Genomic DNA, 12,831 nt, shown 5'->3' with positions numbered 1-12,831 from the left:
TTACACCTGCCAAGCACAAGTCACCCAATTTCGAAAATTGGACGTTGAATGTACACTCTCATGAATATTGATTGGCAACATTTTCCAATATGTCAGCGCCCCAAATCGGACACAATAGAACAATAGACCATTCAGTGCGTTGATAATAAGTATGTTAACACAATAGGCTATTGTATACTTCTGGTTATATACCCTATACTGTGTCCTCTCAGCATAATAATGTTATGACTTTGAAAATATATAATGAAAATAAAAGCACAGGGCACTTTGTGTCTTGTGGAAAGATAAAAAAATAATGTTACGATTGCAGACCAGATCTGCTCTACTTTTTAATCCCTTGATTTTTGGTTTCTGAACAAAAGAGAAACCAAAACTAATGATTTGAAATGAGGGATTGTGTAAAGATGTGCTGCATACCTATTTGTTCTGAGTCAGCCACCTTTGTCCAAAATCTACCGGGCACTATGAGTCTACCTGATTTCATCTGGATGCCATGCCCAGGGGCTACAAAGAAGAAAACAATTGTTGATTTATATAACTTTGCAACCATATCGTCCGGTTTATGTTAGGCCTCAGTATTTTTTTTTAACCTTGCGTTCCCTCAGAAGACTCTCAGAAAATGACCTCGGCCCAAAACAAATCCCACCGCTTTCACATAATCATTTCAAAACAGAGTTAAAGGGGTGGGGTATGAACGTTTGGACAGTATTTATTTTGGAACATTAGAGCACATCAGACATATCGAATTGCATTCTGCATACGAAGAATGTCATTCTGATATCAAATAATTTTGATTTTTTGAAATTCGCAATTTAATACACATTTTATGGCAAATCATTAAAAATTGATATTTTTGATATTTAACAGTACTTAAAGTAAACTTTATAAATCTGATGATTTATACTTAAAGTGCATGTAGGTGGGATGACAAGCCGACGATCAATTGAAAATTTTGACCTTTCGTATTGAAGATATGGATTTTTTCCCAAAACACCAAAAAAAACTAGGTCTTTTTGGGAAAAAACCCATAATTATCTTCAATATGAAAGGTCAAAATTTTCAATTGACCGTCGGCTTTTCCTCCCTGCTACATACACTTTAAGAATATATCATTAGATTTATCAAATTAATTTCGAGGACTGTTATATATCAAAAATTTGAAAAATATCCAATTTTTATAATTTGTCATAAAATTTGTATTATATTGTGATTTTCAAAAAATGAGAATTATTTGATATCAGAAAGACATGCTTCATATTCAGAATGCAATTCGATAGGTCTGAAGTGCTCCCATGTCCCACAAAAAATACTGTCCAAACGCAATAAACGCTCATTCCAGATCCCTTAACTCAATACAACTGTTTATTATTGTCCTCATTATCCTTTAGTCACAAATAACAAACTTTGCGTGTTCTAACTCCTCAAGCACCAAATACATAAAACACCAAATTAGAAACGACGGAATATTGCCTATTCTGGATGTTAGTTATATGTGCCACCTCATCAAACTTCAAAGTAACAGTGGGAATATTCTTTGGGAATCAGACCATTCTCAGAATATACATACATTATCGTCCATGAACAAGCGACAGGATCAGCTTAACTCCCCCCCCCCAAAAAAAAACCCCAACAAAACCCAACAAAACAAGCAAACAAACAAACAAAAACGCTGTTTTGGGGACCATCCGAACAAGATTTTCCATGTTAAATTTAGTATATGCCTGTAAAATCAGCTGTTTCTTTGGTCAAAATCGATTGAATTTGATTTAAATTGCTGCATATGTGTCAAATCAGCTGTTTTGTGGCAAGTGGTTTTATCTTGACTGAAAAAAATGTAAGTAAAGCGTAGAAAAAAAGACAAACCAATGATGCTATACTGTACCTGTACCTGGAGCATAGAGTGATGGCCTTGGTTTGATGAGTTGCATTGCTTCATGATTCAATAAAGCTATACTGTACCTGGAGCATAGAGTGATGGACTTGGCTTGATGAGTTGTATCGCTTCATGATTCAAAAAAATATTCTGTACCTGGAGCATAGAGTGATGGACTTGGCTTGATGAGTTGTATTTTGAGATTATAAAGTTTTTCTTCTAGACAAAGGCTGCATTGACCAGATTCGCGTCTCTTAGTGTTTGATATTTCCCAGATAATTTCATAATTGGAAATAGTCCTACTTCTTTTAAGGTTCCAAACATGTTTTGAAAGTTCAGTTTCTTTTTCATATTTTTCGTGTCTGAAGGACTTTGTATGGTTGCGGAATCTATCTTTGAACGGTCCTCCTGAAAGTCCTATGTATACTTTAGATTCCACATCAGATGTTACAGTAGCTTTGTACACTAGTGTACAAAGCTACTGTAGCATCTGTAACATTGTTAACACATGTTGTAACACCAAATTCAATATTAATTATCAACCACTCAATGAGCACATCACCCTGGACACACCGTATTCATGGTATTGATGCAAAACAATTGTCATTATTATAGCTAGTCTCGGAAGTATTCACAACAAAGTCACTTGCGGACTAAAAATTCCTGGCTTTTCAAATAGGTGGTGTAAGGCGATCGCTAGATACCTCAGCATTAGCGCAGCCATTGGCTCAAATATTATCTGGAAGCAACGCGCTCGCACTATTTTGCAGTGATAATGGCTTGCCGATTTGCTGAGGTATCTGGCAATTCAGCATCGAAGTGGTTACGTAATTCTCTTGGTTACCGGATCACGCTATTTTGATATGCCTTCAAGTGCCATATACTTTGTGTGGTGATTGTTTCGATTGTGGTTCATAACTCAAGCGCGTGATCCCGTTGACCTAGTAACATTACGTAACTTCGATACTGAATTGTCCCAACCATAATAATATTGGTGTCTCATCATTTTCTTTTTCTTTCTCACTGTTGCGTAATTATTGCATTACTATGCTCCGCTTGTATTATATATAATGTATTTTACTGTGGTTTTATATGCAATAAAAGATATGAATATGTATGCATGTATGTATGTATGTATGTACACTGTACCTGGAGCAGAGAGTAGTTATTCTTGAGAGGGCACTCACCTCATTTGCATGGCAAAATTACCCGTCTCCTCTGCAGCCAATTTGGTTTCGCTCCATCGAAATCAAGCTGGTCACGGAGGAGACTACTTTCCTTGTGTTTGTTCATTTGTGTATGGAGAGCCCTTCTTGGAGTCCGTTTGGACTCAGGCTACGCTCTCAGCTAGAGTCCGACGCTGCATTGTACTAGAAACACCTTCTCTGTGAACTCGCTAGAGCAAGGAAAATAAAAACTGGTTTCATTACTATCTGTTTTTGAGCTTTTTTGCAGGTCTGCGACCATGGTGTTACCACAACTGTCTTTGCGTCATTAACATGTGCTGGAGTCTAGCACAGGTCAACCAAAGTCCCGGATTTTAATAAGACAATAATGATTGACACACACACCAGGAAGTTTCTCATCCAAAAGAATGAGAAAATTTAAATTCTCACCATTTTGGCCGTTTCTCATCAAAATGTCCGTTTTCTCATCCAAAACTTCCTTTAGTGTATTAAGTTAGCTTAGGCCTATTGATCCTAAATTTGCTGGTAGGGTAAAACTCGTTTTAGGGGGGGTGTTTAAAAAAGTTGACCACACATGCGTATAGGCCTACATTATCATACTTGAGTGCCCCTCCCCGGTGAAATTTGAGACTCATTTGGTCACCGTCCTAAGCGTCCTTGCCCACACGAGTCGCCCAGGAGTAGGCCCTACCCGGCATTATTAATTATTAGTGGTTAGCCTCCCTAAATACAGTCGCGTATCGTGTTGTCAATTATCGTTACTTGTGTCCATGGATATGACCCCATGTATAAGTAGGCCCCTAGTCTTCATAGAATTCACACAGTCTATGCCATGTCATTTACGGATACAAAGAGGATAATAATGTTGAGGGCGCCCACAAAATCTTACACCGTCTTACACAATGTTCCAAGGCAAAGTTCAGTTTAATATTTACTCATCGTAAAAATACAGACGTTTTATTATGTGATGATGTTGTCTGGATGGGTGGACATTTGTCACACTGTGGAAAAACAACAACCGGGAATCCGCATTCATTTACAAATAGCATTAAATTAGTATCACATAGTGACCTCCGTGCAGTGGAAAACCTTAATTCTTTCATCAAAAAGAAATGAAAATGACAAAAAAACCGGATCCACCTGTACGCCTATAAAATGGGCACAGAAATTTGTCTCAAATATGAATGAATTTTAAGAAACATACGGGATATGATGAACCAATGACCTGACGCCATGATAGTAGGATCTATTAGTCGTTTTATATACAATGTATATACCGTGTTGTCATAATACCAATATTTGACATAATATATAACGAGTAATATTTAGTATTGTCAATATGCAGTTCATATGCACAAACGAACACTGATCTTTATGATATTCAGGTTGTTGTACATCTCATATAATATGTCATATAGGAGGTCATATGTGTTGACCTTCTCCTATTGTATTTGTTCATCTGTGTATGGAGAGGATTAGCGCCATTAAAACTCCATCAGTATTTGGGCGTAGTTCAGTGAACTCACCAGATTGCTATTCCAAGTACTTTGATAAATACAGATAATATGTATTAATGGGTCGAGGCGATTGCATTGAAAAACTAATAAATTATTCATAACAGTTACGTAATCAATCGATAGTGCGGACACTTTTCATTTACAAACCACCAAAATTCGTAATCTTTTAGCGTTGGAAAAGAAACCACGTGAATAGAGTGTCATCCCCCTGCCTGGAGCATAGCGTGATGGCCTTGGCTTGATGAGTTGTATTGCTTCATGATTCAATAAAGCTATACTGTACCTGGAGCATAGAGTGATGGTCTTGGCTTGATGAGTTGTATTGCTTCATGATTCAATAAAGCTATACTGTACCTGGAGCATAGAGTGATGGCCTTGGCTTGATGAGTTGTATTGCTTCATGATTCAATAAAGCTATACTGTACCTGGAGCATAGAGTGATGGCCTTGGGTTGATGAGTTGTATTGCTTTATGATTCAATAACGCTATACTGTACCTGGAGCATAGAGTGATGGCCTTGGCTTGATGAGTTGTATTGCTTCATGATTCAATAAAGCTATACTGTACCTGGAGCATAGAGTGATGGCCTTGGCTTGATGAGTTGTATTGCTTCATGATTCAAGAAAGCTATACTGTACCTGGAGCATAGAGTGATGTCCTTGGCTTGATGAGTTGTATTGCTTCATGATTCAATAAAGCTATACTGTACCTAGAGCATAGAGTAATGGCCTTGGCTTGATGAGTTGTATTGCTTTATGATTCAATAACGCTATACTGTACCTGGAGCATAGAGTGATGGCCTTGGGTTGATGAGTTGTATTGATTCATGATTCAATAACGCTATACTGTACCTAGAGCATAGAGTGATGTCCTTGGCTTGATGAGTTGTATTGCTTCATGATTCAATAAAGCTATACTGTACCTGGAGCATAGAGTGATGGCCTTGGCTTGATGAGTTGCATTGCTTCATGATTCAATAAAGCTATACTGTACCTAGAGCATAGAGTGATGTCCTTGTCCTGATGAGTTGTATTGCTGCATGATTCAATAAAGCTATACTGTACCTGGAGCATAGAGTTATAGTCTTGGCTTCATGAGTTGCATTGCTTCATGATTCAATAAAGCTATACTGTACTTGGAGCATGGAGTGATGGCCTTGGCTTCATGAGTTGTATTGCTTCATGATTAAATAAAGCTATACTGGAGCATAGAGCGATGGCCATGGCTTGATATAGTATTGATTCATGATTCAATGAAGCTATACTGTACCTTGACCATAGAGCCATGACTTTGGCTTGATTTGTTGTATTGCGTGATTCATCTCTTGTGGTTCTGTCCAAGTTAAACCTAAATCAAAACTCTTTGATAAAGAGTAACAGAAATACGAATTATTGAATCATTTATGGGCTAACAGAGTGCGCATCCTATGATTTATGATCACGGAAATATAATAATAATAATAATAATGAATGGTTCTTTTAAGGCGCAAAATCTTCCGTGGAACTCAGAACGCGCAAACACATGAAAAAGACAAACAAACAAAGAAGCAATTAATTCTGTGAATCTGGAAATGCTTGACGAAATAGATGGGTTTTAAGCTGACGTTTAAATTGAGAAAGTGTGGGGATGTTACGAAGGTTGTTTGGAAGCGAGTTCCAAGCAGTTGGAGCAGCAAAATGAAATTTTTCAGAGGATGATCGAAGGGAGCGGGAAGTTTGATAAGTACAAAGCGCAGATGACAGGTATGGTGGTAAAGTGCCATCGAAGTGACGGAAAGCCAGAATAGCAAGTTTAAATTCGAACTTTTCATTCAAATTATCAGTTTCGTTACGCACTTGGGTTTTGTATCCCGCCATTTCATTAGGACCACAGCAGGTGTGATGGTACAATGCAAAAATGGTAAAAACACATTCAATAATTCAATAAAATGAGATAAATGAACAATGAATGAGGAAATAGGTATGATTTCAAATGTTTCTTATAAGTGACTTGGTACAGTGAAAAGTTAGTGGGATATTGTTCCACATCGAATAGGTGCAGTGAAATAAACGATCAGTCAAAAGCAATTCTTAGTCAGTGGGAGAGGTCTAGTTCGTAGACACATAATCTGATTGGACAATCGCATAATTTCGTTTTAGTATAGTATAGTTTAGTATGCCTTGTTGCTTGTGGACCCGATTTCCTTGGTGAGCTCTCACCAAAGAGCAGTGCACTCACTGTTCATTTAGGGCAAGTACGTGAAAGTAAGTACACACCGGGCACAGCAACATGATTGCCACCCCTGGGTCATCGGATAGAAGACACCCCTCCCCCACAACTGTAACAATTTTTTGAAGCTGTCCCCAGAATTCCTTTACCAGGAAAATTGCTATTTCAATTCTAAAATTCAAAGAGGATGTACCAGAATCACCAAGCCAGTGGGGAGGGGGGGGGGGGTGTTCTAAATCGTCCCACTGATTTACTACTAATCGAAAATTACAGGGAGAAAAGTGCGCGCGAAGCGCACAACAAATTTCAATTTCAATTGCTGTTTCCACCTCGATACACCCGAGTACACAGATTTTTTCCAAGCACAGCGAGTCTAGCCTCGGCACAGTCTGATTGAGTGCATAGCATCATAAGAGCTGTGTGATATCTAGCTGATGACTGGCGGAAAATACGGCATCTGTGATTGTTTTTTGTCAAAACCCCGAATGTTCCCTTCATTCAATCAGATATCAAATGGAAGCTAACATTTCCCGCTAAAAACACTTTTCATTCCGTCAACAGATGACGCAATCAATGTTTATAGCAACACGAATATGTTGAAAACGACATATTCAAGCATAATGTTTGACCAAGATGTTGGTTTTAAAAGTCAAAACCTCAAGTGTCCTTACAATATTATTTTCATATTTTATGTCATTAAATGGAAGAGCACACTTATAGATTTTAGATTTATTTATTGACAAATACCAAATATAAAGGTGTAGTCAAAGACATAATAATAATTATAACTGAGTACACTTAAACATTTTATAAAAGCTTTGTAGGTCTTGAAATAACGGAACATAGAATGTACGGTAAATAGGAGCCAACACGAGAGAGCTGTGATCCGTTACAACATAAAAATAGATCCAATACACAAGCGCAGATGCACAAAGTCATGATTATCGATTTACATATCATTACTACAAATTGTATAAGCTTTAGACATGAAACTTACAACATCTTTAACAATAAAATATTCATTAACACTCATTAAAGTTATGAAAAGTTCATCATGAGAAATATTATCAATATCAAGAGTCTCAGAAATTATATTGTCCATAATTCTCTTTAAATTGCAAAAAGTTAATATTTTCACCTGTTTTGAGATACGGTTGTAAATTCAACGAACTATGACTATGCTAAAGAGCGCCTACAAATTGATATGCTACCATGTCTACTTTCGGAACCGGATTCATCATTCTGTGCATCAAAAGTAATGGTAACAAGAAGAGTCCTTAAAAGGACAAAGATCCGCTAGTGGCCTACTGGTATTAATCTACTCTTTCTTGTCTTATGGCAGTAAATTTCAAGAACACTTTGATGCAAAGCATCAGTGGAGGCGCTAACCCCTGGCGCTAACTAAATAAACTCTTCAAAAAAAGTTTGGAAACTTTCCAAAACGGCTTTATATCAGAAATATTTGAAATCTATATCGATATTGTTTCATATCAATATAAACATTGTTTTTTTCCTGTCAAAAATGACACCAAATTTGTGACCATAACTTATTCCATGTAATGAGTAATTGTCTTTGAAAGACAAGGAGGTCTCCAACAAAATGTGCCAAATCTGCCATTGTCTGCGTGCGCCATTTGCATCAGTAAACATGAATAAGGAATATCACACTGTTTCATTAAAAACGGTTTCAAAGTGCTGCCAGTTTGATGTACCGTCTTCTGCAGCCGTTGTATTTCTTAGGCGGCAACTTCTGGGTCTGTCTTTGACATCTCCGGTCTGACGAAACTCAGCTTTTAGCTTGGAGGGAGGTCATACTGCGGGAAACTCCAAAAGTTGCCGCACTTTGATTCTGAGGTATGCCAGCCTCAAGTGGACCAATAGCTCGAGCCTTATCCAGATCTGATAATTGAACCATGATTGATTAGAATTTTCTTGCAAATGACCACTATGAAGAAGTGACCAGCAAGAGAGATTGACTTGCGTTGATCCATTTAAAACCACATGTAGAACCATCCTAGCACTTTTTATTCAGCATGATGTAAGGCAAAATAACTTTTTACTCATTCTTTTATTCACTCGTTCATTCATTCAAAGCAATAAGATGAGCGCAGACAATGGTCAGTTTGGCACATTTTCTTTGAGACCTTTCTGTCTTTCAAAGAAAGTTACTCAGCCGTGGAATACGTTATCGTCACAAATGAGGTGTCATTGTTGACAGGAAAAAACAATGGTTTCAATGATCATGCTGATATTAAACAATGTGGAGATAGACTCCTAAAATGTCTGATATACAGCCGTTTTTGAAAGTTTCCAAACTTTTTTTGAGGAGTAATTTATATTATACACAGGCAGTAGTGACTAAACCAGACAGTATTTTTTTTAACTCACATGGAAAATGTTGTTTTATTTGATGCTGTGTGTGCAGCATTGAGTCCCTGATTGTGCCAAGTAGTTTAAAAATTCCTGGTTTCTTTGTAATATTAATGAAAAAATGTATCGAAAAAAAACCCCAACAACACCAAATAAGCATGAAATTAATAATTTGTGTTTGTTTGAAACGATTAACATTGATATAATTTAGCTGAATTAGTCGAACTACTTGCACTCGCGTAATAATTGTATTATACTAGTATGCTTAACAAACAAGTGGTAATATGATCCAGGCCTCGAAATAAGAAGAAAAATCCAAGGGTCCTCCGGACCCTTGCCGTTGAAATTTCAAGGGTCCTCACCAATTTTCAAGGGTCCGACCCCGGACACTTGCCATTGAATATTCAAGAGAGAGAATTAGCTACGGCGATCACAGATGTAGATTGTAGAAAACGAAAAACCCGGGTTGAAAACTTAACGGGAAACTAAAATGTGTACCCCAGGGAGATGGACGTATTAGGTGAAACTGAAACAGATTTTCCAGTGGAACAACAAAACTAGGATTTTCTGCTCTTTGCTTGGTTCAACTTTTATGGGTCACGCGGACCCGTACCGTAGGACACTTGCGGGTCCGCGCCTGCTTTCACGGGTATTTGACGCAAGAACGCGCCTTATTTCGAGCGCTGGTAATATCCATTAGTTGCTATGACTTCGGACATTGACCTTATGAACTTATTGGCCAAAATTGGTGCAATCCAATACGTCTCACACTGGCTGGGTACATGACAAATGGGACAATTTGATATAGGTCTGTGGAAGACTTGAAATCATGTGTGGAACTTTCAAGAATTATCTTATAGTGAACGGTGTTAACGAAACACTTTTGATATATCAAGGTTTAAATGATGCCCAGGGAAATGATGTTATACTTTAAACCATCATGCATATCATGAATAAAAAATCTATTTACAAGTGAAACCAAGTATTTTAGGTTGTTTACTTCAATCTTCATTCATAAACATACTATAGTTTAGTATACCTAGATGCTTGTGGACCAGATTTCCTTGGTGAGCTCTCACCAAAGGGCAGTGCACTCACTGTTCATTTAGGGCAAGTACGTGAAAGTAAGTACACATAAGTCATTGTCAGTTTATAAATTGAGCTGAATCTCTGCAAGGTAAAGTGACAAAATTTAAATTGTAAACATGTTTGTTGGCTTTGGGTATGAGAGTATTGTATTTCGATTATTACTTTACTGTCACATCCGAAGATCCAATAACATTAATACAGATAAGAGTCAATGAACTGAGAACTCGGCCATTGTAATGTAAAACAGCAGGACCAATAAGATTCCTTGTTACATACTAAACAGAGGGTAATTGTCTCTGCTACATCTCCTGGCCTCCATGCACTTTCATGACTATTAAGCCAAGCAACTACTTGACAACATAGTGTAAGAGACAGCATTTTACCTCTTAACAGTATCTTTCTCACACATATAATTCACGCTTCAAGTAAGTTTTACAAACAGGATATGATGAGAACTGGGTGTTTTGATCAATCTGGGCATATATATATACAGGGTGTAACAATAAAATGTGTACAATTGCATTTTGACTTCTCAGGAAAAAACTAAAAGAGTTATGGGACAATGTTATATGCACTTTAATCAGTAATATCTTGGCTAAAAGAAGACGTTTAGTTGGTTTCTTTACTAGCTTGGGTTCATAAGTTATGTCCGATTAATTAAATCTTCCAGAAAACGTGTTGGGCCACTTTTGCCATGTGTGCGCATATCAAGTTTGAACCGCGTAGATATGCTTATCGTGCATTGAAGAACTGACACAAAAGAATTATAAGTGGCGTTTCTTCATATAATTAACATGAACTTAATAATAATATGATATTTCTCTAAAATCTATAAATGAAGTCATGAAATTTCTTTCAAATTAAAATAAAGTACATTAATTTCTCATATCCCTGAGATATCATTGATAAAACTGAGAACAGTTTTTGCATTCATAAGTACAAAACAATACAATTTTGAAATGAAGTTAAGTTGGGCTTCTAGCTGTTCTGGGACTATTGCCAGCATTTCTGTTAACAAATTCTACATGCTTCTCACAGTTATATGTAATTGTATGCCTTGATGGAAGATGTGCGTTTGGAAAATGAGCTATAAACAATCGTATGGATTCTGCTTAACTCCATGTGATACCGAATGTTACAACCATAAAAATTAAAATACGCTCTTGTGAATTGCCAGGGGTTAAAGTTGTTGAGCTGCAGCCACGATTTCTAGTAAATGAGGTTGTTATGTCAGTGCTTAGTTGCGACTTTCAAAAACTCAAGGATTATGTAATCATTTCTACCACTTCGAATATCCCATTGTTTAAAACTACCTAAGAGCACCGCCCAACTGGTCCACGGTTCAACTCTATTCTGTCACATTTGTAACACTTAGACAAAAGTGGCCCAAGCGGTTTTAAGACTAGGTTACATAATTGGCCATATCTTCACTTGTATACCATCGATTTTATTGGAACAAAGCTTATCTGGTGGCTAGAGAAATTATCTTGATAGACATATAAATATCAAACAAAAAAATAAGCGGCATACTTGTGTCATTCTATTTTCAAAATTGTACAAATTTTATTGTTACACCCTGTATATATATATATATATAGTTCCTGCAGAACAAAAAAATTGTTGTTTATATGAGATACATCGATCGTGCGAACTGACTTACCTTTATAACCTGAAGCTCGGTAGTGATTTCTTCAGCGGCAAGCTCATCAAAATAACTAACATTAGATGGATGTGCGTTATAAACTAATAAGATCATGTCGACTTCCGTGTCTACAATAATTATTGGAACTGGATCCATCAATCTGTGTAATATGAAAATGTAAACCACCCATGTTGCACTGAATAGCAAATCAGTATAGGGAAGAAATGCATTGTGGGAAGTGCAAGATATCTTCTCCGGAAAGTATTAAATAATTCATACAAAGATTGTTGTCATTTGATTGGTGAATAAACATTTTTCCGGAATAGAATGACTTAAGTGCTTTGCATTTGAGTATTACTTTAAATTACTGAATAGGGTGCAACTTGCTAGACTTGAGATCAGTCCTCGTTTACGAAGTTAAGGTTTTTGGTTTAGGGTTGGGGTAGGGCAGTCTTGTAGTAAGACTAGTAGAGTTGCACCCTATTCGGTAATCGCTCCAATATTTACACTCTCTATAGAAGGCATAACCTTAATATTCCACACAGGGAGTACTAGTATGTATGGGGTTATCTGAATTGAGATTTGGTAAGTCGGAAATGGTCTGAAAAGAAAGGCTAATTTGGATTAAAAATGTAGGCCATATCTATATGGAAATCATTACAGATTTATTTCTGAAAATGATTCAATTGCTTTATTTTTGTTCAAATAATTGAATCAATATCTAATGCTTTTCAGGTAGTAGAGTTACTGGGCATTGTGTCTTTTACACAACAAATTCGACACATGTTCAGGGCAGCCTTCATATTGACCCTTTTCCCATAGGTTATTGACTTCGGTCGGGTGAGCACTTGTTGGTTCAAGTCGTATTAATAAGTTAAAATCAAATAAGTCTTATGCATATTTTTGGTATTTTGTAAGTATATACAAGATTATTAACAAATTGCT

General features: G+C 36.8%; 1 long non-coding RNA gene across 1 annotated transcript; it reads right to left on the bottom strand.

Moving 5' to 3' along the window:
* Positions 1-417: 417 nt before the first annotated feature.
* Positions 418-12,004, bottom strand: LOC140138818 (uncharacterized). Its single transcript, XR_011857068.1, has 3 exons — positions 11,905-12,004; positions 5,847-5,937; positions 418-504 (listed from the first exon to the last, which is right to left on the bottom strand). It is a non-coding gene; the product is annotated as an uncharacterized lncRNA (long non-coding RNA).
* Positions 12,005-12,831: the final 827 nt, after the last annotated feature.

Source organism: Amphiura filiformis, chromosome 18 (assembly GCF_039555335.1).
Source record: "Amphiura filiformis chromosome 18, Afil_fr2py, whole genome shotgun sequence".
Classification (NCBI taxonomy): Eukaryota; Metazoa; Echinodermata; class Ophiuroidea; order Amphilepidida; family Amphiuridae; genus Amphiura; species Amphiura filiformis.
The sequence above is the reverse complement of the archived record's forward strand: the minus strand, read 5'-3'. Positions and strand labels throughout refer to the sequence as shown.